This window comes from Melanotaenia boesemani, chromosome 22, assembly GCF_017639745.1.
Source record: "Melanotaenia boesemani isolate fMelBoe1 chromosome 22, fMelBoe1.pri, whole genome shotgun sequence".
NCBI classification, from domain to species: domain Eukaryota; kingdom Metazoa; phylum Chordata; class Actinopteri; order Atheriniformes; family Melanotaeniidae; genus Melanotaenia; species Melanotaenia boesemani.
The window spans coordinates 15,535,837-15,558,630 of NC_055703.1; the positions used below are offsets into that span (position 1 = coordinate 15,535,837).

Genomic DNA, 22,794 nt, shown 5'->3' on the forward strand with positions numbered 1-22,794 from the left:
AACATCTCAAATGAGGGCATCAGAGACCATAAAAGGAAAACACGCTCCTCTTGAAGCCTATGCTCAAAGTGGTTTGAATGAGATGTGCAGGCAATACTTTGATGGCACAAAGCAGGCACTGCATCCATTGTTTTTACCCACTACTAGAATAAAAAGACATCCTCTCAAAGTTATGGATTTTTATTTCCTCCTGTAGTTATTTTATTCTTTACAAATGTTCACATGCACTTGACATCACATCCAATGGACACTAATACTTTTCATAACCTTTCACAACAACTATGTATTACATCTCAAGCCTATGAAAACAGCATGTAGAGTCGATGTTTCATAGCACTGATGACGACGAACACACAAGTGTGTATGTGAATGTAAATAAGGGAAAATGTAAGTGAATACAGGTTTACCAGCTGATGCATAACCATGTGGAGATGGGTTCTTTGACATTAATTCCCTGGTTTTAAAGCATTTAAAGAATTCAGTAGAAATATCTGATGCAGTGATATCAGCTTGGCCTCAAGTTGTAACCTTTGTGTAAAAATGATGTGCATTCCTGTGTGAAAAGCAAAGATGATGGAAGCTGGCTGGACATCAGCTGACTACAGTGATTTTCATTAAAAGTTATTAGACTCCATCTTTGCCTATGCTTCAACAGTCCAACAAGTTTAATAAAAATGGGCTTAGTACTCTTCAAATACTACCAACTATAGCAAAAGCCAAGGCGGCGTGATAAGGGAGAGAAAAGAGTTTAGGCAGCGCAGCTGCTGTGTGAAGTTATTCCGGTAGATCTGAAGATCTGAAAACACAGATGACATAGAAGATTATATTTCATTACAGAGTACACTTTAGTGTAATCTGTAAAATACCCTCAACAGAGACCTGAACTGAGCATTTACATGAGAACAGTAGTTGCTGAGGTGTGTTGGATTTTTGTAGCTCTGGGAACTCCAGTGTTAAACGGACTTGGATTATTTTCTCCCAGTGCCTGTTATTTAGTCAGTTAATTATATCGGTGGAATGGTCGATATCCTATATTTAATTTTGAAGCCGACTTCAGGTTACTTCTTGAGAACAATAACTATTCCTCTTCATTGTGAATTCAACAAATCTGTGGGATACAATGTGAGGAAAGCAAAGAATAATTAAAATCAATTAGTCGATACTTTATTCACTCCTCTGTCATGCTACACTAGCTCATTTGACAGGGACATACACAGTTTTTAGTTTTTGCACTTCTCCCCTTTTTGCTCATTTCTCATCCTCAAGGCTTTTCACCTCCCAATCATAGAATGAGTTGCTCTGCGAACAACCTTACTCTTAAGGGTTGTAAGAGTTATTTTGGAGGATAATAATGATGGGTAGTGAAAAACAAACAAAGAAACAAAAACAATAGAAAACTAAGGTCCCAGTAGCTGTTAAACAAAAAAGAAAGACAGAAACCTTAGAGGAGGCAAGGAAGAAGACTACGTGAGTAATGTTTATTTGTTTTAATCAATCCAGTTTAAATGACAGAAATAAGAAGACCTGATGATAATTACAAAACACAAAGCTAGATAAGATGAAAAAGAATCATCGGTCAAAGTGTCACAACATGAAAGCACCCAGAGAAAGGTATAAGTGGTGACTCTTCTCAGTGCGAGCTTTTCGTAAAGCCAGTTTTTGAAGTGTAAATTTTGCATGTGTAAGTTATTACATTTGCTTGATGCGTGTTGGCACATCATAAGCAAACGGACACTGTAAAACCTCGCTTTAGACTGCTCTGCCACAGCGAAAATGTTTTGGGGTGAGATGAATGAATGCAGGATAAATAAACCGTCTCACTGACTGGACATGAAATAAACTTAAACATTGCTGTTAACATAGAAGGAGGATTTTCCACACTAAACCACAGGAGCATGCACATACATGCGACTTTTGCCCCTTGAGCTTTCCACACCATGCTGTGACATGATAACATGTGACAGTATTATTAAATGGGAACGGTGCCATTTCTCACGGGTTTCCATGAAAAATCAGTTATATGCTATTGTGGATGTGACAGAGAGAGAAAATCAAAATGTGAGAGACAGAAAGAGAACGATGGATGTTAACTCAAATCCAATTAAATTCACAAGTGTGACCTACAGCTTTATAGTGGAGCAAAAGGTTTTATTATGACACACTTTCACAGGACTCAAAGAAATCAGATAAATCACTGAAGATTGACTGCACAGAATGCTCCACCAAAGGATAAACACGGGATGGTCAGTTTGGTCATAATTAAAACCTGATACCAATACTGGATTAAATCAGTACCAAGTCCCCAGACTCCAACGCCTGATCCATGGAGAAATGCAATTCTGCTGGAGGATTTTGTCATTTTAAATGTAATCATGTAAAATGTAAAAATAAATAGTATAATTACTGGCAGAAATAGCTGTGAAATAGCTGATATTGTTCTGTGGTTTGGTATAGCCTCGTGCAACTACACAAAACCACCATCATCAACAGCATAACCAGCATTAGTGTTTGAAAGAGCTCTGGTACTGGAAAGTAACAGAATCACCAAATATCTAAATTCAGGTATCTGGAGTGGACCCCAACAAATAAAAAAATTTTTTAAAAAATTGAATAAGGACATCTCTACAGCTGATTGCTTAATTCCATGGCTACTTTCATGTTGAACTTTTTAATTGTTTAATTTGTAGACGACTATCAAAACAATAAAAATGATTACAAGATTAACCTTAGTGAAAAGAAAATACTTGAAAAGAAAAAAGGGTTAATTTTAGACTCATTCTTGACAATGCAGCCCAAAAGCTGCTTTGTGTAGCAAAATGATTTTGAGAGCAGTGACAGAATTAATATTGAGAAAATTATGATTCATTTTCTGTTTTATCATCATCATCCAATCAATGGAGCAGTAGACAAGTTTTCTATTAAGAACTGTGTTTTCCTTTTGTTATTCTTACAGTCTGCTTAGGTTTGCTTCTTATTTGGATGCTGACATGTTAGTAAAACAGAATCACCGCTGTCCATTTTAGTATCAAATCCTCAGCAATACTTACTGCACAAAATAATATTTAACATTCTTGTGATCGCAGTCTTATGCATCGCAAAGAAAACTATCCTTGTGAACTGGAAAGATAAGAATAATTTGTCTATCCAGCAGTTTAGAAATCTCCTGTTAGATCACATCAGCATTGAGACAATGTCTGCCTCCTCCAGGAACCAATCAGATGACTTTCATTCCCTCTGGTCCCCTGTGACTGGCTACATCACCTAATGTAGGTGGAGGATTGCGGCTTCGCTGGGATGGGGGTGGATATGGGTGGGGGGTCCCTGGTGGCTTCGGGTCTCCGGTTGTCTCCTGGGTGGGGATCTCGGCTGCTCCGCTGCTGGGTCGGCTGGGGGTTCCGGTCTGGGCGGGCGGCATTGGGTGGGCCCCGGGGTGGGACTGCCTCGTGGCGGTGGGGGGTGGCTGCCGGGGTGCCTGGGTCGGTGTCCGTCGGCCCCTGGCCGGGTGGCCGGTCGGGCCCGGGGTGGGCCGGGTGGGGGCCCCGGGCTCTGGGGTGTCGGGTCTCCCCCCTCTCCTGGGGGTGGGGGGTCTGCCGCTGCTGGGGGGGGCTGGGCCCGTCCGGATGTGCCGTGCCGGGGGTTGGTCCGTGCCCTGGTGCTTGGTCGCAGCCTCGGAACCTGGGTGGGGGTGTGTTTGTATATAGGTGGGTGTGTGTGTGTGTGTGTGTCTGTAGGTATGCTGGTGTGTGGGTGGGTGTAGAGGGATGTGTGTGCTGTATGTGTGTGTGGGTGTGTATGAAGGTCTAGGTGTGTGCGTGTATGTGTGTGTGAGTGGTGTGCGGGTGTGTGTGTGGAGGTCTATGTGGGATGTGTGTGTGGGTGTGTGTGAAGGTGTGTATATATGAGTGTGTGCACGTGGAGGTCGAGGTGTGTGTGGAGGAGTGAAGGAGTGGGTGGAGGCGTGAGTATGTATGGAGGTGCTTGTGTGTATATGCAGGTATGTATGTGAGTGCGTGTGTAGTGGTGTATGTGTATGGAGGGGTATGAGAGTGTGTGTGTATGTGGGCACCGGTGTGTGTGTTTATAGGTATGTGCGTGAAGTGTGTGTGTGGAGGTATGTGCACGTATTGAGGTGTTGGTGTATAGAGGTGTGTGAGAGGGTGTGTGAGTGGCTGGGGGTTAGGACGTGTCCTCTGGGGGGCACCCTGGCCGGGTGTTGGGGGCGTGGGCCTGGGGTTCCCTTCCTTTGCCTCGCCCCCCTCCCACTCAGAAAGAGGAAAGTGGCCCCTTGGGCTGGTGGCTGGCCCCTGGGGGGGTTCGTGGCGTGCCTGGGTTGGGGTGCCTGCTCCGGGCCTGTGACGCCCTTCGGGGCCGGCGGGGGACGGGGGCGCCCTAAGCCACTGGCGGGTCGTCTTCCAGGGGGGAGGCTTACTCCCCTCTGGACCTACATCTCCTGACCCCTCCCCTCCCCCACTCTTCACTACATACACAGGTAGGGCTGTGGGAGGTGTGCTTGTTGCGCTGGGCAGGGCAGGGGGGTCATCATAGTGGCCCTGTTGCTTCGCCGAGCGGCAGCATGCCTCCCAGCTTTTAATTCCACTTAGTCACTGAGCACAAATAACATTTGCAACATACAAACACGTTTTGGGGGGTGGAACATGCGAGGTCAGGCGGGTGGGACTGCTCAGGTGGCCCCACCCCCTCCTCAATGCAGTTACTGCCCCCCAATTTTAACCCTCTTTTTTTAATTGCAAACAGCACATAATATATTCCATCACTAGTGGGGGAGGGAGGGGGGATGGGGTCTTCAAGCGCCCCTGTCTCCATGGATGGCCCGGGGGCGGGGCGGGCCGGGTGGCCTGTCGCGTTGGCCAGGGGCGTAGGCGGGCTGTCCCGGGGGGTTTTGGCTGCTGGCCCTGGGAGGAAGGTGCTGTTTTGGGGGTGGGGAGTGGGGGGGCGGGGGCGGGGTGGGGGGTTGGGGGCCTGGCTCGTGTCTCCTCGCCTCCTGGCTGGGGCTGTCCCCCCGTGGCGTGGGGTGGCGGGAGGATGGTGGTGGGGGGATGGTGTTTGTGTGTGTGTGTGTTGGGGGGGGGGGGGGGGGGGGGTGGTGTGTGGGTGGGAGAGTGGTGTGGGTGTGGGGGGATGGGTGGTGGAGGGATGGTGTGTGGGAGGGTGGGGTGTGTGGAGGTGGATGCGTGGTGTGTGGGAGGGGGGGTGGTGTGGGTGTGGGAGGATGAATGGTGGAGGGATGATGTATGTGTGGGAGGATGGGGTATGTGTGGGAGAATGTATGGTGCAGGGATGGGGGAGTGTGTGGAAGGATGGATGGTGGAAGGATGGTGTGTGTGCGGGAGGATGGATGGTGTATGGGAGGGAGGATGGTGTGTGTGTGGGGGAGTGGTGTATGTTTGGGAGAGTGGGTGATGGAGGGGTGGTGTGTGTGTGTGTGGGAGGATGGGGTACGTGAAGGTGGATGTTTGGTGTAGGAGAGGGAGGACGGTGTATGTGTAGGAGAATGATGTATGTGTGGGAGGATGGGTAGTGGAAGGAAGGTGTGTGTGTGTGTGTATGGGAGGTGTGAAGGTGGATGAATGGTGTGTGAGAGGGAGGATGGTGTATGTGTGGGAGGATGAGTGGTGGAGGGATGATGTGTGTGTGGGAGGATGGGATAGGTGTGGGAGAGTGTATGGTGGAAGGATGGTGAGTGTGTGGGAGGAAGGATGGTGTGTGTGTGGAAGGATGGATGGTGGAAGGATGGTGTGTGTGTGTGGGAGGACAGAGTATGTGAGGGTTGAATGGTGTATGCGTGGGAGGATAAATGGAGGAGTGGAAGGAGAGTGTGTGTGTTTGTGTGTGTGTGTGTTGGTCTGGGGGGGGGCAGGACTGGTTCTCGGGGTGTGCGGCTGGGCGCTGGGGTGTGGGGCTGGCCTCTGGTGGTGGCCGTCTGGGCAGGCCGGGTCCCCCCGGGTGGCGTGCTGGCCCTCGGCCTGTGGGGGAGGGGGGTGTCCCTGCGCTCCTGGGCCCGGGCCCTCTGCCCCGTCTATCCCGGGCGGCCGGTGCCCGGGGGGGTCGGGGACTGCTGGCCTCGGCCCGCCGGGGCCGGTGCCCTGTGTCTGTGGGGCGGCTCCTGCTGGGGTCTCCTGCTGCTGCCTTCCTGGGCGGGCGAGTGGTCGTCTCTGTGGACCGGTCGGGATCTGTTGCCTGCGGGGGGGCTGGTGGCCTGGGTCTCGGGACCGCTGGCCTGACTCTGGCCTCTGTTCAAGTGAGGTGGCATCTGCATGATCACTCTGCATGGTCACTCCTTCCTGAACGTCTCCACACAGTCTTTGCGTCGCCGTGTGCGTCATGTTTTTTTTTCTTTTTTTTTATTATTTCTGTTCTTATTATTATTATTACTCTTACTCTTATTATTATTATTGTTACTATTATCAACTAGTTGTGTAATGACCTACTGGCTAGGATGATCTTAGCTATATATGTTGTAAGTAGTATGGATTACATGGTCTTCTGTATGATGTTTCAAGTCCCCACCCGCACTCCCCACACCCTTTCTGTCCCTCTCTCTCCCCTCCCTCTTCTCTCTACTTTCTTTTCTCTCTCTCTCTCTCTGTCCCCTCCGGTCGAGTCCAGCATTAAGAGTCTGATTTAATAAAGTTTTTCATCAAGAGGGACTTTATACATGTAGTATAAATCCCTGCTTGATAGAGTAAAATTGCCCAGCACCAGACAGCAGCCAGACAATCATTCTGTTTGCAACGATGCTGGACAAGACAGGTTTAAAAAAAAAAAAAAAAAAAAAAAAAACATTCTTGTGATAATTTATTATGTTTCCATCCATTTTACATGCTATTCGGGCTATTTTCTGTCTGCACACCCCTTACCATTCTACTTTTAATGACCCATTCATCTTGGGAGGTGCTTCCCATTGTAACCAATTACCAACCAATTGCAGTGGGACTCCATTGGTCACTTTATAATGTCCTCAAAAATGCATCAGTCAAAAAACAAAAAAAAAAAAACAAAAAACAAAAACAAACAAAAAAAAAACAAACAAAAAAACATATGAGTGTGTGTCTGTGTGTGTATGTGTGTGTGCGTGCTTGTGTTTGTGTGTGAAGGGGCTGATGAATGAAGGCAACATGAGAACACAAATAAGGGGTGGATGAGGGATTTTTTAACCATTGTGCATAAGCACAAATCAGGTCAAGGAATGGCACGTGTTAAAGGAGACAAGAGGGCCTCAAGTGACACGGTTCACTGCACCTAGAACAATATGTCCAAAAGAGGCTCTAATGAATCCTAATGGAGTACTTCCTTACTCACAACAAAACTACTTCTCAATATAGAAAAGGTCAAGGGCCTTGCATTTAGATGACAAAAACCAGTATTTCCTTTATATTTTATTTGTTTAAAACTAAAGTAAGACATTCATACATCTGTGTTAAGTTTAGTTTTACCCTACACTGAGTTAGTGGACTTTTTTTGCAGTAATGGAAGAGCTTTCTAAAATCAGCCGCATGTATAGACGTTCTGTCACAACAATCTTTCTTTTACACTTATTTACAGTCAGCAACCACAGAAACCCATAACATGAATAGTTAATAAACATGAAGCACCGTTTTGATGCTTACGCCAATACTTTTCAAGAAAATGAATTTAGCGCTTTCTCAGATTTCAAGAGCTTTGCCATCAGCTTACATAAAAGCAAATTTAAAAATAGAAACTTGTCTTTACTTATTGACATCCATCCAATAACTTGTAGGGGTAAACAATTCAACTGTTGCACAAGGCCTGTGAGTGCATCAAGAGCTGTGAATTATTTAGCAACACAGTCACTCAGTACAAGTTACTCTAGGACTTTAAATAAAGGCGTAAAGCAAAATAAATATGCTCTCTTTTCAAAAAGTTGCCTTGATCTCTCAGATTTGGGGTGGTAGCAATCATTCAATCAAACTTAGACTAAAGCTGTGGACTTGGGCTGCTTTCTGAACTACGAACAGCTGCACACATAAAAACTCAGCCATCTAATCAGAGAAGCTGGCAGTGCTGCAGCAGCCAATGGCAGAGGATCTCAAACTGGCAAAGCTTACAAGCAGCCGGTTTAAATCACTGATACGGATTTAGAGACATGAACAAAAACGGCTCATTTTCTATTGAAAACACAGCAGAAAAAAGATAATTTGCTAAATCTATGATCTAATCTAATCTTTAGTTGGTTTAAATACCGTAAAGTGCCAAGATGCTGAGTTTATGGTCTGTCAGGGGTCATCCAGTTGTTAGAAAATGACTTTGATTTTTGTCATCTTTTATTTATTTTTTTATTTTTGGTTCTTAAATGAAGAGGTCTTCATGCAGACTTTCTCACAGGACCCACATTAAATTAGGATTATGCTGGGCATACAAAGATGAGATCATCAGATCATTACAGTCAATAAAACTCTTAAATCCAACAAACACACCACATATCTCCCTCGGCCTTTAATGTGTTAAAACATTAACATTTTGAGGGCAACAAATTTCTCAAACTAGACTGTACATAAGAAATAAATATAGTCTAAGTATGAAAAACATGGTGGACTTTCTTCTGGATAAACGTAAACGTAAGTAAAAGAAGTTAAAGAAGCCTTTTATTCAAGCTTTTATTCCCATGATCTGAGAAACTAAGAATCTTCAGCAACACCATCTAGTGACACGATGCAGCCTAGTTTGTCCACCTTAAACCAATCAATGTTAACATGTCTGATTTACATCGCTGTTTTGTGATGTTTTAAAAGAGCTCTTCATATTTGCTTCCCTCATAAATGGAAAACTAAAGTCGGGATTTCTACATGACAGAGGGAAAAAAAAAAAAACAACTAACTTTTTGTGTTAGTCCGACTTTTCAAATGGAAAATGTAAACATGTTACTCCAACCAGCTAACACACCCACATAATGTGGCTGGTGCTTAAGTAATCCCTGAATGTATATGCTCAACCAGACTGAAACAGAAACCTAAGCATGCTCCTCTACAAGAGTAAGGTTATACTTAAATGTACAACAATTTCCCACAGAGAAAGTTGGAAGAAGCAGATCATCTTCAGCTTTTTTTCCACACAGTCAACATTACTGTGATGTTGGACATACTTTGGTAAATAACTATTCCTCTACTGTGCATACTGGGACAAGGACAGTGGCCCAATTAAAAGATCAGATCCAGCTGTTACCTTGTGTCATTTTAACTGTGCATCTAACTGCAATGTCGAAAATTCAAACTGAAGAGAAGAGTAGCTACCACTGCACAAAGAGAGAACCCTAGTGCATGAAATCAAATAATAAAGGGCACAAATACACTGTAATCTCTGACAGCAGAGATTTGCATCAGAGCCTAATTTAAATAATATATGCCATTATCACTACAATACGCTGCTGCACACAAACCTCAAGCCTTGTTCCTCAACACCAGCTCCCAACCCACCTGTCACAACTGAGCACGTTGGCAAAGCATATCCTAGCATAAATCTGTGTTACCTCCTGCCAATTAAAATTTTGTGCCAGCCGACACCCCGACGGGGCAAGATGACACCTCGCACGCTCTCGCCAATGTTGTGCTGTGGGAATACACATACACATTCACACACTTGCATACACAGACCTGATGTTGGACTATAAATACACCTGCAGCACTGATGCTGTCAGGCTGGGCTGAGACAGCTATGCTATTTAGGTTTGCTGTTTGTGGGATACTTGTGGGGAGAGATGTGAGAAAATGATCCCTTCATTTCCTTTTCTCACCGAGTTTTTCACTCCAACTCTACAGAGAACAGATGTGTAAGTATAACTTCCAACTTCCACAAACTATTTTTCTAAGCTGAAAACATTCATTTTAATGACCTTCTTCGTCTTGAACATAAAGAGCAAACTGCTCCAGTCATGCAGAGGTTGCAAAAACTGTGTCCAAATTACCATTATAGAAATAATTATTAATGCTTGACATTGGAAAACAAATTAACCAATTATGTATGTGCAGCCACAAAACCAACTACTGACTAAACTTCCAAATGCAAGTGAATAAAAAGGAGTTACTGTGGCTTACAGTGGTTGTCTGTCTATTCTTTATATATTCATCACATGCCTGATGATAAATCTCACAATGATTCCACAGCTGGACACAGTCCAAACTTTATTTTGTTACAACAAGATTAGATCACTCTAGAAATTCATTAAACAATCACGCCTTATCCTTCAGTAGATGAGTACAACTAAATATTCATGGGCATCTGTGTGGCAACATCAATGAGTTTGGTGTCTGCTGAACAAACAGACTCACAGAAGTTTATCTCCTGAGTGCATAGAAACCCACTGGTATGAATAATGAAAGACCCCTGCTTAATAATAAATGTCTGCATGCTTGCATACTGCAGCTGCACTTGTTTTGGCCCATGAGGGAAATTTCGATAAACCAACTACCTCGCTGTTCGTGTAGACGTGAAGGACATGTACACAAACTTAACTTCGGAAAAGCCCGTGTCAATTTAGACAACAAAAACACAATTTTAAAACATCTCTGAAAAGCAAAGATATCTTGCTTTTCAAGGTGGATTAATCCAGACAGTCAGTGAAAACAAAGTGAGACTTCAGCTACGGCAACTTGCTGCTTAAATGAAAGTTTTAGCAAAGAAAATAACTGAAGAAAATCCTGACAAATCAAAATCGAAAAGATTATTGTTCATTGGCTGCTAAGCCAGAATGTGCCAAACCACACTCATCAGGCATTTGTCATGTAAGGATTTAGTTGGATAAGCAGATAGAACTGAGGCAACAAACAGCAAAGATCCACAATAAACAGCCCTTCAGAACAGCAATAAATGAACAGCAGAGTTAGGAATTACACCATCAGTCAAATAAAATGCACATAGTCTCCAGTTCAGAAAAGCATAAATTACTTTACTTCTTTCCTTCCTGTTATCAGATGATATCAGCTTTTTAAAAAAATAGCGTCTGTGTTTTTTGGCCTCTTGGCCTCTGCCAATATTACTCATTTCCGCGTAAATGTAGTACTAAACATTTGCTTTTCTTTTCTTTGTTTTGTTTTCTGACAATATCTGGAATATTCACTGTCTGTGGTTGCTATTAAGCATGTCCTTGATGTCTTTGCAAATGCATCCGTTCACACAATTTTTTGCTTGGAAAAGAAGTCAAAAAGTGTTCATACCAAATAAATTAGATCTTATTTCAGAAGCTTCACAAATTCACAAGTAACAACTGTGTATGTGTCACCTGTGCAGCCCTTCTAATGCATGTTTTTGTAGAAACAGGTACATCATTTCTAGGACTTAATAAAACCTTTAGCTTCAGGTATGCGTAATAAAAGATTTTTAGATGTTTTTTTTGCCCAGAGTTGTACTCTGTCTATACACAGCAACAAAGAAGGAGCCTTGGTAAAAAGAAGAATAAAAGGAAAAGCTACCTGAACAGTGTTAACAGAGAGGCATAAAGAGATTATCTTCTCTTGTTGAAATCAATGAGTCTATACCCCCCCAGAGCTCTGTGTTTCAAGTCACAGCACAGGTTACAAACAAGAGGACATTTCTAAAGAGGAGACAGAGCCAGAATTTAATCAAAACTCCAGACTTTCAATATATTGCAGTTCAGTAGGTAGTGTACAATCTCCTGCCATGTCTAGTTTTACAGTCATGTGTTGGAGAAACTTAAGAGGATGTCAAAAATGTGATGAGCTCTTAAACTAGTACTTCATTCTTGGCTCCTGTAGAAAGAGGTCAGTGCAAAAGGCACAGAGAACTCATGATATAAAGATTCAAAGGGCTCTTCTAAGATGATATGAGTAAAATGTTTCTTTTAGTCACAGTTTAAAAACAATAAACTATAACCTTGGCATAGTTATGAATAATGTTTTGTATTTCTGGTAAAGTAATTCCCCAAATCCAATACAAGATGTGAGAGGAAATGAATGTAGCTTATGTGATGCCTTGCAGTGGTTTGTTTCAAGCTTGGCGTTTGGCCATTGCCATCATTTTTGTTTTTAAATACACAAATGTCCAAATTTGGAAAAAGTTGTCCATCTCTAATTATTTTCAGAAAACAAACCACCACACAGATAAGAATGACTGTATTTATCTAAAGACAACTTGCTTGGCACCATCTGAGGCCTGGATATGAGAAAGAGGGACAAGAAGTGAAGCACAGAAGATTTCCAGGATAAATTGAACCAATTAGACAGCTCCCAGAGTGGCTGTGCAAACCTTTGAGACATCTGTCTTGAGTATGTGTGCAGTGACACAGTATGCATCTGTGGATGAGAAATTGTTCCTGGAATGAAGTTCCTGAAGAGCAGCCTAGTGATGGCCAGTTAAAGTGCCCTTACTGTGAGGACGCCTGAGATGGATCGAGCAGACACAGAACAGAAAGCCTAAGCAACGGGAGGGCACCAAGTACTCTTTGATTGAGTCTTGGCTGATCCAGTATCACTCCGCTAACTTTATTGATACACTGGATGTACAAGCAAACACACATTGAGCTGCTTTCAAAAACATACAACATTAGAAAAGTGAAACCTATTTTTTTTATTTAACAAGAAGGCCCTGCTATTAGAAGCAGGAATGCAATTAACATGATAGAAACAGAGCAGCAAAAAAAAGCCAATATAAATAATATCAACCACCTTAAAATTCAGAATCCCTAGAAATTTGTTTTAAAAGAATATAGATATCATATTTTAAAGCTAACAAGCAAATGTACACACTTTTTGACACATTAGCTTGAGGCAACAGGTGTTGACACAGCAGCAAGCAAACAGGACAGAGGTTTGTCACCTTTTTTTTATTTTTTTATTTATTTATTTATTTTTTATTAGGGCTTTCTTCCATCTATCCAAGCATTTGCTCATTCGGGGTCCCGAGTTCAGCTGCAGGTGCCATGTGACCTGCATCTCATGTCCTCACACAACCCCCCACACCAGCCTCCATCTCGTATACTCACTCTACCGAATGCTACATGTAAAAATCCCAAAGCAAGGCAAAATAGTGGGTCATGTAAATGGAAATAAGAGGTGGGAGGAAAGGATGATTATCTACAGAGCACAGGGGGCAAAACAGGAGAAATGTGGTCTAACAGCTTTGTGATGCCAGCACTGCAGAAGATTGACTAAATTAAAACTTCAGTTATTCACTTACTCTGCCATTTTACTGAATAATGTTAAGACTCTGGCAGGCCATGCCTAGCGGTTCATCCATGCAGTGTGAGGAGATTTCTACATTGCGGCAGACACATTACTTAAGGTGTCTGCATGATTCACTTTCCTATATTTAGATGGAGTCCTAGTGCTGTGAATGTGAGTCCAGACGATCACAGTTGAGCCACAATACAGTCCATCCACAGCTGATTTATTACACTTTTCTAAATGCGTTTTGTCTCCAGGGAGGACTGAATGGGTGACAGTGGGGTTGAGACGATGGAGACAAAACACCTCTCGATACCTTTTTCTTTCTTTGGCTTTTAACTTTAACTCCGCTCATTTTTGATTGACAGATCTTGAAAGGGAAGAAAAACCCAATTCTTCCTGCAGATAGAAAGCCTCTCACTAGTGTATTCTCTCCCTTTCAGTTGCCTCTATTTGTTACCTCTTATCGGTGGGCATATTTCAAGCCCCAAGTCTTCTTTTCATTATTAAGTGAGACTGAAGAAGTGTGTGTGCATGTGTGCAAATACACTAGCAACAATATAAGTGAAAGACAGAATCCATAGCAGCTGCTATCTCAGCTCCCACACAGTTCCATGTTATCCATTATGGTCAGTCAGACCCGACTCCCCCCACAATCACTTCAACCCCGAGAGTTGGAAGATATGCAAGTCTCTGTGCCTTGTCAATCACAGTCTCCATGATGATATCATTGCTCAATCAAAAGCCCCCTCTGTACTGAACACCTACTCGGCTTGTACATCATCTGCTTCTTCCCATTTCCCACATAGAAGACCTTAACATCCCTCACATCTGACAGCTTTGAATTATGATCAGGTAACTAGATACTAGAAATTGACATTTTTTTTTTACAAAAAAACAAAGACAACAACAACAAAATACATGGACCTTTTTAGTTCTCTATGAAGTTTCATCAAGCACAGACTGAGGCATGTTAAATAGTTCAATAGCATTTCGACTCCAAATGTGGTATATATAATATTCTCCCTTCTCAGTGGGAATGAAAAGATGAGGCGAGGGGTAACAGATAAAGATGAACCAAGTATATGACCATTTTAAAACACTGACCTATCAGGACTTTTCAAGAGTAGAAATAAAATCTGAACATCTAAACCAAAATTGCTTAAAAAACATATTATGTTAAACCCAAAGGATAAGACGTTTGTAAAAGAAAAAATGCACCAAAACCTCAATAAATAAATGTTGGAATGTTAATGAAAGCAATCATTAACTAATATTAATTCCAAGGCACAACATTTTATAAGTGACTCTTCAAAAACTCCTCTTTTCCTGTGCTTAATATATGCCACATTTACAAAAAATTATTTGAAGCTCTAGGCAACAGCTGCCCCAATCATTCTTCTTCCTCTCCTTTCCTCTTACCTTCACTTGAACTCATAGTAAGTCTGTATGAAAAATAAATAAATAAATCAGTTTAACCTCTCAGTCCTGGCTTATTTCCAAGAAACATGGCTTATGTTCAAGAAGCATGGCTTATGTCCAAGGAAGACATAACATTGACCACAAAACTGGCAGTCATCATTAGCCTCATTGCAAGCAATATGAATGTGCAGCTCTGGTTTATGAAAAGTAGGACAAATGAAGAGCAATATAGATTATAGTTCTGCAAGACAACAATAGCGAGAGAGAGGAGTGAGCGAGATGGAATAAACATACAGGATGCTTGTTAAGAATAATGAAGAGCAGACAAATGGGGCAGGAAACAGAGGGTCTGCAGTAGTTCCAGCAGTGAGGCCAGGCCTTTCTGTCAGCACCTATCTGTCCTCCTGAGGCCCTGCTACGCAAAGCAGGCTTTGGTCTTAACATTTACATAACTACACACAGTAGTGAAGTCACTCTTTGACCTTATCGTACACTTCAGGATGGACGCACGTGGTCTGCAGCTGTACTTTTTAGCTGGAGGATGATGACTGCCCTCCAGGCAGCTTACGCCAAGCTCGTTTAACTCCAAACACTGGGCTGGCATTTAACCAGCTTTAGGCTTGATTAAGCAAACACACACGTGATAGAGTTGTTGATGCATGACTTTTTGTTTTATATATTGTCAGCAGTTCTTAAAAGGAGAGTTTTCTGTCTTATTCATTTTCACATTTTGCCTTTAAAACTGAAGTTTTTCAAGTTTTCAAATATCCCGCATGTGCATAATTAAATCTTAAATGATTCCTCAGTGTGGATGCGCATGTGTGACAAGGTTAGATGGGAGTCGGACTTAAATTGTGCATTTAAATGTGACAAAGCAACTAAAGCAACAGATCTGAGCAGGTAGTGTTGGCAGACCAAGTAAAAAAGAAAGCAAAGAGTGGGGATCTTTGGGCACATCATGATTCGATTACAACTCAGATGGCTGTAATGTACTACTCATTTCTGAGTGGAAATGTGGAACATGGTTTTGCATATTTGTCGTTACAAACAACGAAGAAGAAAACCTGTACATCTATTGGTTAATGCAGGATAACTTCTGTTTTCATCATACAAAAGCAAAACATGGAGCTGCATCGAATCTTGTTGGTCCTGTGTTGACCATATTTCTGTCTGAATGTTTCTGTTTTTCCACATATGGCTACGAGTCATTTCTCCCAGCCAGAGCTCCCTATGGTTGCATTTACCCACAATGACCTTTGCATAGTAGCCTGCTGAATTTGGTTCATTTGAAGCCAATTGAGAGCTAAGTTTGTAGGCAAACTGGAATTCGCTTCTTATATCAGGATCAGTTTTTTTGGCCATTCATACCTCCCCAAACATTGTTGTGTGTATAAGTACCCCTGCTGTCATAAATGGGAAGGGATGCATATTCTGGCAGAGGGGTATGCCAGATTATTCACGCTCCTAGTAAATCCATTTACCGCTTTACATTATTTACTTTTGAGAGTTTACTCAGAGCGTGATCATTATTGTTGTGAATTTGGTGGTTATAGTCAGAAATATTAAACCATAACACTCATCCGTCTTCTAATATCTATATACCATCTAAACATCTCACACAGTTTAATCTGTTTTCTTTTGTTTGTTTCTTTTTCTACAAAGTGAACAGGCTGGAAATGGGTATTATTAAGTTATTGTTAAGTTCTTAAGATTTGTGAAGATTACATGTTTGTTTAGTAGGCCTAATGAATACAAGGTCTTGAGGGTCCTCTTCATGGCAGGGGTGCTTATGTCAGCACAACACCAAACATTTTTCCCCCATCCCAAAATGCAGTTATATAAAAAGTCCTCTAGCCATGCAAGAAAAAACTTCAACAGGCAAGGTGCAGCTAGGCAAAGTATCTCCAAGCAACAAGAATCTCATCAGATCACTCTCCAAAAGCCTTTTTGCAACAGACCTGCCCCCATGTAGTGATGTTATGCCAAGCTAATTGAGTGTTAGGCCATTCTTTAGCCAGCAGTGTTGAGGTTCACAAAAAGCATGTAAAGGCGAGTGGCGAGGTCAAAAGGAGATTGGTTCTGGCTATACTCTGATCTCCAAGGCAATGAATCACGTTCACTCATCCGCAATCTTATGGTTGGGTCAGCGGCACTCGCGTGAAAAAAATATGCAGCAGAATGCGTGTGATCTCATGCATGATGCACAAACATTCACACATGAGTGAAGACTGATGCACCACTGTTACAGATCAAGGAAAAATGTCCAACACCGGTGAGAGAGTCAAGAGTCAAGAGAGTCAAGGCAATATGACATACACGATGAGAAAAATACTGTGCTTTTCCACTGTTACATAAGTCTTGATAGTCTTGGAGTAGCCTACCTGTGGGCATGTGTCTATAAATGAAAGACAGTTATGTAAGGGACTGCTGCATCCCAGACTGTTTTCCATGGTTTAACATGAAAGATGGGTTTAGGTTTTGCTTCAGTGTGACTAAAACTCTGTCTTTACATTTATTCCTCTGTAGAACTCAATGCAAAGAAGGTTGGTAGTATATAGCTTTTCACTTAACCATAATGCCCTTTCACTGGCTTTCTACGATCAAATGTATTTTTCACCAGTAAGAAACCCTTGACCTCTATGAGCCCCCTGCTCTGGGGTAACAGCTTTATGATAAAACAGATGAAGTGGCTGCTTAATAAGCCTATTTAGAATAGGTTTTCTTGCAGAGGATTTAAGTGAATTTGGCATTTCCTGCTAACCATCAAGGATAAAAGAAAGGCGAGCTTGAAGAGCAGCTTACTCTCACAGCCTCGGCTGGGCTTCCATCCAGCACAAATCAGACGAGCCTTGTACTGGGGTCTCGTGCAAATCCAAAGCAGAGCTGGATTCTTGCTGCGAGCTGCAAATGAACAGTCAAATACTGGCTCCTAATTGAAGGCAGCCCTCGTCTGTGTGTACAGGCACCCCTGCTGGGACACTGTGGACAAACACAATAGGACACTAAGAGGTTACTTCCACTATTGCGCTCATAATCTTTTCTCACCACTTTACACAAGTTTTCCAGCATCTTTTTATGAGAGTGGTTGTATCCTTGTTTTCAAAGGTTATTTGTCATCATTGCATATGTAATTTTTAAACAGTTTATAGAAGACAAACAAAAGGAAATCAATTTCAGAGTGTTGAGTGCAGCAAAAATCTTGGGCTAGTTAAAACTAAAAGTAATTACTTACTGTATCAGAAACAAAATACAATACCTCTTTTATTTTCTACTTAATTCTTGTCTCTAATCCTTCAATGTCTTTCGCTCTATGCCTCCTCTTTGCAATTCCCCGTACTTTTACCCAGCACAAGGAGAGGCTCACAGAAGAAAAATGAGCGCTATGAAAATCCTGATGAAAATTCAATGTGCATGTAATTTAATAAAGACCTGACAAGAGGGATTTAAAACTGTGGATGTGATAAACGTGCCTCGTCTTCTATCTCGCCAGCCTGTATCAGCCTTTACTTATGGTCACAGTGTCTGTGGCATCTGCAACTCCAGCTCAGGATGAAAGAAAAAAAGTCTGTGGAAAGCACGATTAAGGACTGAAAACCAGATGTGAAAGTGAAGCGAAAGCTTATGATATCCAAAAAAGGGTTAAAAGGGGGGAGCCTAAACTGTCACGCTGTGCATTGTAGTGAAGTTCAAAGTTTTGCTTAACTTTGAATATTCAAATCTATTCAAATAAATACATGCTGTAAAAGTATCAGTTTTGAAGCTGACAAAATGATCATAAACAAGCCAGAAAATACATGTTTGACCTTACAGGCCAAGCACATCGCAGCCTAAAACATTTTCTATCAACACAAACCAGATGCATACAAATCCACAGTCCCATATACAATTATTGTCAGTACTAAAGCCAAAAACCCCATATCCAATTCGCCCCTGAAGCAAATCAAGCCTCTGCTGTACTGAGAAAGGGAAAAAGACTCAATTTACCATCCAAACGTACACATGACACCAGGGGAGTGGCTTCAACAGTCCATAGTTTGTTCTATTGTGTAAGCCATTTTGGCTTTCAGCTGACAGTTTAAGCCAGGTCAAGTCACAGGACACCATTGGGACTTCATTTCCCAAATAACTGGCTGGTATTAAAGACAGTTTGTGAGGGGTTCTGTGTTCAGTTTGCGGCATACAAATGAAGAAGGCAGGGTAACAAAATACTTTAAGCAAACTCAGTATGCTTTCAAAACTGCTCCTAATTTTTGGTTTTTACAGTATCTACTATAAATTGTGAAGACACTTTTAGCTTTTTGCTTAACACCCTCCACCCCATCCCCTCCAAAATACCTTTAAAGCTGGAGAACACTTGCTTCACTGCCCTATTCCCCAAGCTGCAACTGTCAAGATATGAAATAAAGCTGGACTCAACTGTGTAAAAACAAGAAAAAGTCCCTCTTAAAACTCATTTGAGGTTTAATCAATGTGAGTGATGGACCTTTAAAAGCAGCTGTGGACTAGTTTGTGTCAACCATGAGTGTTGCCCCCAAAAGTTTAGACCTTCTTTATATGTATGAAAGCAAACAGACTGAAAAATGAGGAAAAGTGGATGGAGCAGACTGGAAATAAGTGCTCATGGCACTTTCAGCTTGTGACTGACAGAGTCAAGACAGAAACGAAAGAGGATAAATGGAAGATGAGACTCAGTTTCCACACTGGATGATTGTAGGTGCTCCTCTAAACTCAGCTGGGACATTAGTCTTTTTGTACTGTTGACAGTGTTACAGAGACAGACAGGCAAATTTGTTTCAGAGATATCCTGTTGAGAACCTGTCAGCTTTCCTCCTCTGGGTTAAAAAAAAAAAAAAGCACACACACACAGGATAAAGAGACAGACTAACAACTGTAAAAAACATAAGGAAAAAGATTAAGTGGATTAAAAGGTGATGAAACACTATAAAGAGAAAGAGAAAAGGAGAAGTCTTTTCTGCATGATACTGAACAGCTATGAGAGTGCTAAATAACAATTAAAAGTGAAGCTTTGTACTTTCATTTTCTACTTAATGTAACTAGATTGAATGTATTATTATTTTTTCATAAGTCCTGGTCCACCTTTCTTCGGAAGTATGATTAAAGAAAAAGTTTAATAATAACTGCTGCAAAGAAAGATGTTATGTGTTGGAATAAGATGCACTATGAGAACTCTTATTGCTAAAGTTATAGAGGATTATTGAAATGTGGGAGTGAAGAAGAGAGAATGAGGACAGAATCTTTTTATGAAGACTTGGGTTAGAATAGAAAAGTGAAGAGAAATATATAGAGAGCAAGTTGTTGTTAACCCCAAGGAGGTGGTGGAGGCAGTGCTGGTAAGATACAAGGAGCACCAGTCAGACAGGCTAAACTGTGCCCTGGTGTCTTTCTGTTAGACCAGTTCAGTCAGCGGACAGAAGCAGTATTATTGAGCTATGGGCCTGGCCAAGAGGAAGAACAATAGCCCCTGTGTGCTGGACCCTTGGGAGCATCCTAACAGCTGGGAGATAGGAGGTCTGTGGCTCCACTAAATGGCATGTAAACGGGAACTGCAAGTTGCGCATACACATTATACTGCTCTCCTTAGCCTTCCCACAATCCCTGGCCCTGCTGCACCTTCTCTATATTTTATTCACCAGTGTGTTTAGGGTTTTCCTCCCATTACTTATGTTTCTCTGCATGCTCTGTTATTAACCCCACTGTCATTCTGTGTCCTCCAATCACCCCACTCTACCTCCGAGAAGAAAGACAAAAGCGAGAGACAGAAAGAGTGATACTGTTCTTGCTAGGACGAGAAAGCCAGAGACTGGCAGAGGATCAGAGCTATGTCAACAAACAAGAGAGGTCCAAATGCCTCCACGGGAGGCATGCCAAAGCTGTTCTCTCACAGGGGCCTCAAAAACATGCAGAAAAACATGAGAAGTGCCAACTGTGCAGGAATGTCACCCCTTAAAGCAAAAAGTGCACCGAAAGCATCAAACAAAACTGAAAAATGCTCTGTTCTATTGTGGGAGTACACCTGTAGGTATGGCCATTAAACAGATGAAACTGAGCACCCACTCTATAGATTATGCATGAAACTGTTGTTTTTCATGGTGATGTGATTCTGGACAACAGCATCCTTGAACAAACATCCACTCAGTGCTGACAGAGTGAGAGTATAATTGGTTCCAAATCCCAGCTAATATAATGTACATACAAGATCACTTTAAGTTATGAATTCTATCCTGTGTAGTTGTTTATATTCAGTCTTTATGAAGTCTAGAAGCCACTTTTGCAGACTTATTTTTATAACATCCTTAATCAACACACCCCAAAATGTCCTAGGTGCTTTCACATATAGTAGTCTACATGTTTCTAAAACACCTTAAAAGGAATCCACTGATTTAGCCTCATCTGTAAAGTGTAAACATTACCTTTAGCTCTTGGTGTTTGTATTGACTGCGACTACTTCTAGGCTTTTTCCCTTCTAACTGAAGAGCTGATCTGAACTGACTAATCTCATTATTAATAACCAGATCAACCAATAACACGAAGCCACAATTGCATCTGCACCCCAGTATGTCTCTCCTGTATCATTATTACATTTGACAGTTTTAATACATCAGAGAAGCAAAGTGGCCTCACTCTTCGATTGTTGCAAGCACCAGGCACAGCAAAGACACAGCATATCACTTAGATCCTCAATACAACCTCTGCAGCTGATGCAATGGATGGTTCATTCATAGCCAGGCATAGATCTGAACATTTTTTTTCACTATAGGCCAATCTTACTCTTAACATTGTATTTAAAGCACGTAACCCATTTAAAAAGGGTATGAGATCCCAGGTTTAAACTAGCATGCTGCAGAAAATATTGCTATAAACTGTAAGAGTCGGGCAATGCAAAGTTGCATTATTGCCTGATGCTTACGAGCAAAACCACATTTATAAAAGATGCACCACTGCCACGAATGGACACTGCTCACTTTTTCTTGTTGTACTTGAAGGAGTACAAAGGTTTCAGATTTCACAAACCACGATTTCAACCGGGCTGCAAGCTACCATCCCCCCATGACAGTGTGCAAACCGAGCGGGCTGGAATATACCCCAGCTCCTATCTTCAGAGGCAAGACAGAGCGTTCTTAGTGGGGAAGAAATTACAGTCAGTGCTGTTGGCTTAATCATACTGCAACAAACAAAAACTCCTCAAGTCTGTTTCGCTTAAATACATGCCAGCTTGCATATGCATGGCATATTATCTGATCATTTTTGGGGCCACTGTAAATGTTTGTTCTCCCGGTTTCTCACCAGCATGCTATTCCTCATACTGTATGTCAAGACACTGCGGCGGAGCTCATGCAGATGTGGAGCTGCAATTTATCACCCAGCAGTCCCCTTAAACATGCTCTTTATTTATCATTAATAAGAAAGCCTTTTGTATGATTTTTTGGGGGCTTGACCACTTTGGAATCCCAAGTGTTGTCAGCATTGTCACATTTATTACCTGTATGCAGGGTTAATGTGTGAGTCAGAGATGGCCAGACAGTATTGAATTACTAAGACCGCTATTAGTCCAGCCGCTCCAGTTAAAAGTCTAATGTTACAACATGGTGACTCGGTTCTAAAGACAGTAAACTGCCGTTGTGTTGACATGCAATAGTATTATTGAAACGTTACTTAGTAAAAATATTCAAGTTAAAAACATTATGAAATTACAAAATGTTCCAATAAAACATTACCTGATACGATTGTTAAGAGTCCGCTTATTTTCTTTCCATCTTCACTGAGCGGCGGAGCGGGCCACGGCGTGCAAGAATTTAAATCCCCGGGTCAGATCCATGGTTGTACCGTCTCTGATATCAAATGCGCTCCTGCTGGTAGAGGCGGCAGCGAAGAAGAATCCAGCCACTTTTTTTCCAAAGGGATTCTCCGGGTCGATGTAGATGAAGCTGGCTTTAATTATGGTCCTTTCACACGAAAATGAGTCTCCGTAACACAAAATATATATTAAACTTACATATATACGACGTATGTTTTCTTTTTAAAGTAACGCCTGTGAAATGATGGTTATTAGGGAGAAGACGCCCCCGCTGCAATCAGTGATGATGGTATGAGCCACTCTATTGTTGGGGCGCGCGGAAGAGTCCCATGCTGATGTGTACTCGTGGGAGGCTCGCGAACAGCGCGTGCGCTCGCAGCATTGGCTACTTATGATGGGCTG

At 42.1% G+C, this 22,794-nt stretch overlaps 1 protein-coding gene across 3 annotated transcripts in view; it reads right to left on the minus strand.

The window, feature by feature from the left end:
• wasf1 (WASP family member 1) overlaps positions 1 to 22,681 on the minus strand; it is a 58,863-nt gene extending 36,182 nt beyond the window's left edge. The window contains exon 1 of one of the 3 annotated variants that reach the window (XM_041976093.1): positions 22,313 to 22,681. The gene's annotated coding sequence lies outside the window, so the exon portion shown is untranslated. The remainder of the gene's footprint in view (positions 1 to 22,312) is intronic. The other 2 variants (XM_041976094.1, XM_041976092.1) reach the window with 2 other exon arrangements.
• Positions 22,682 to 22,794: the final 113 nt, after the last annotated feature.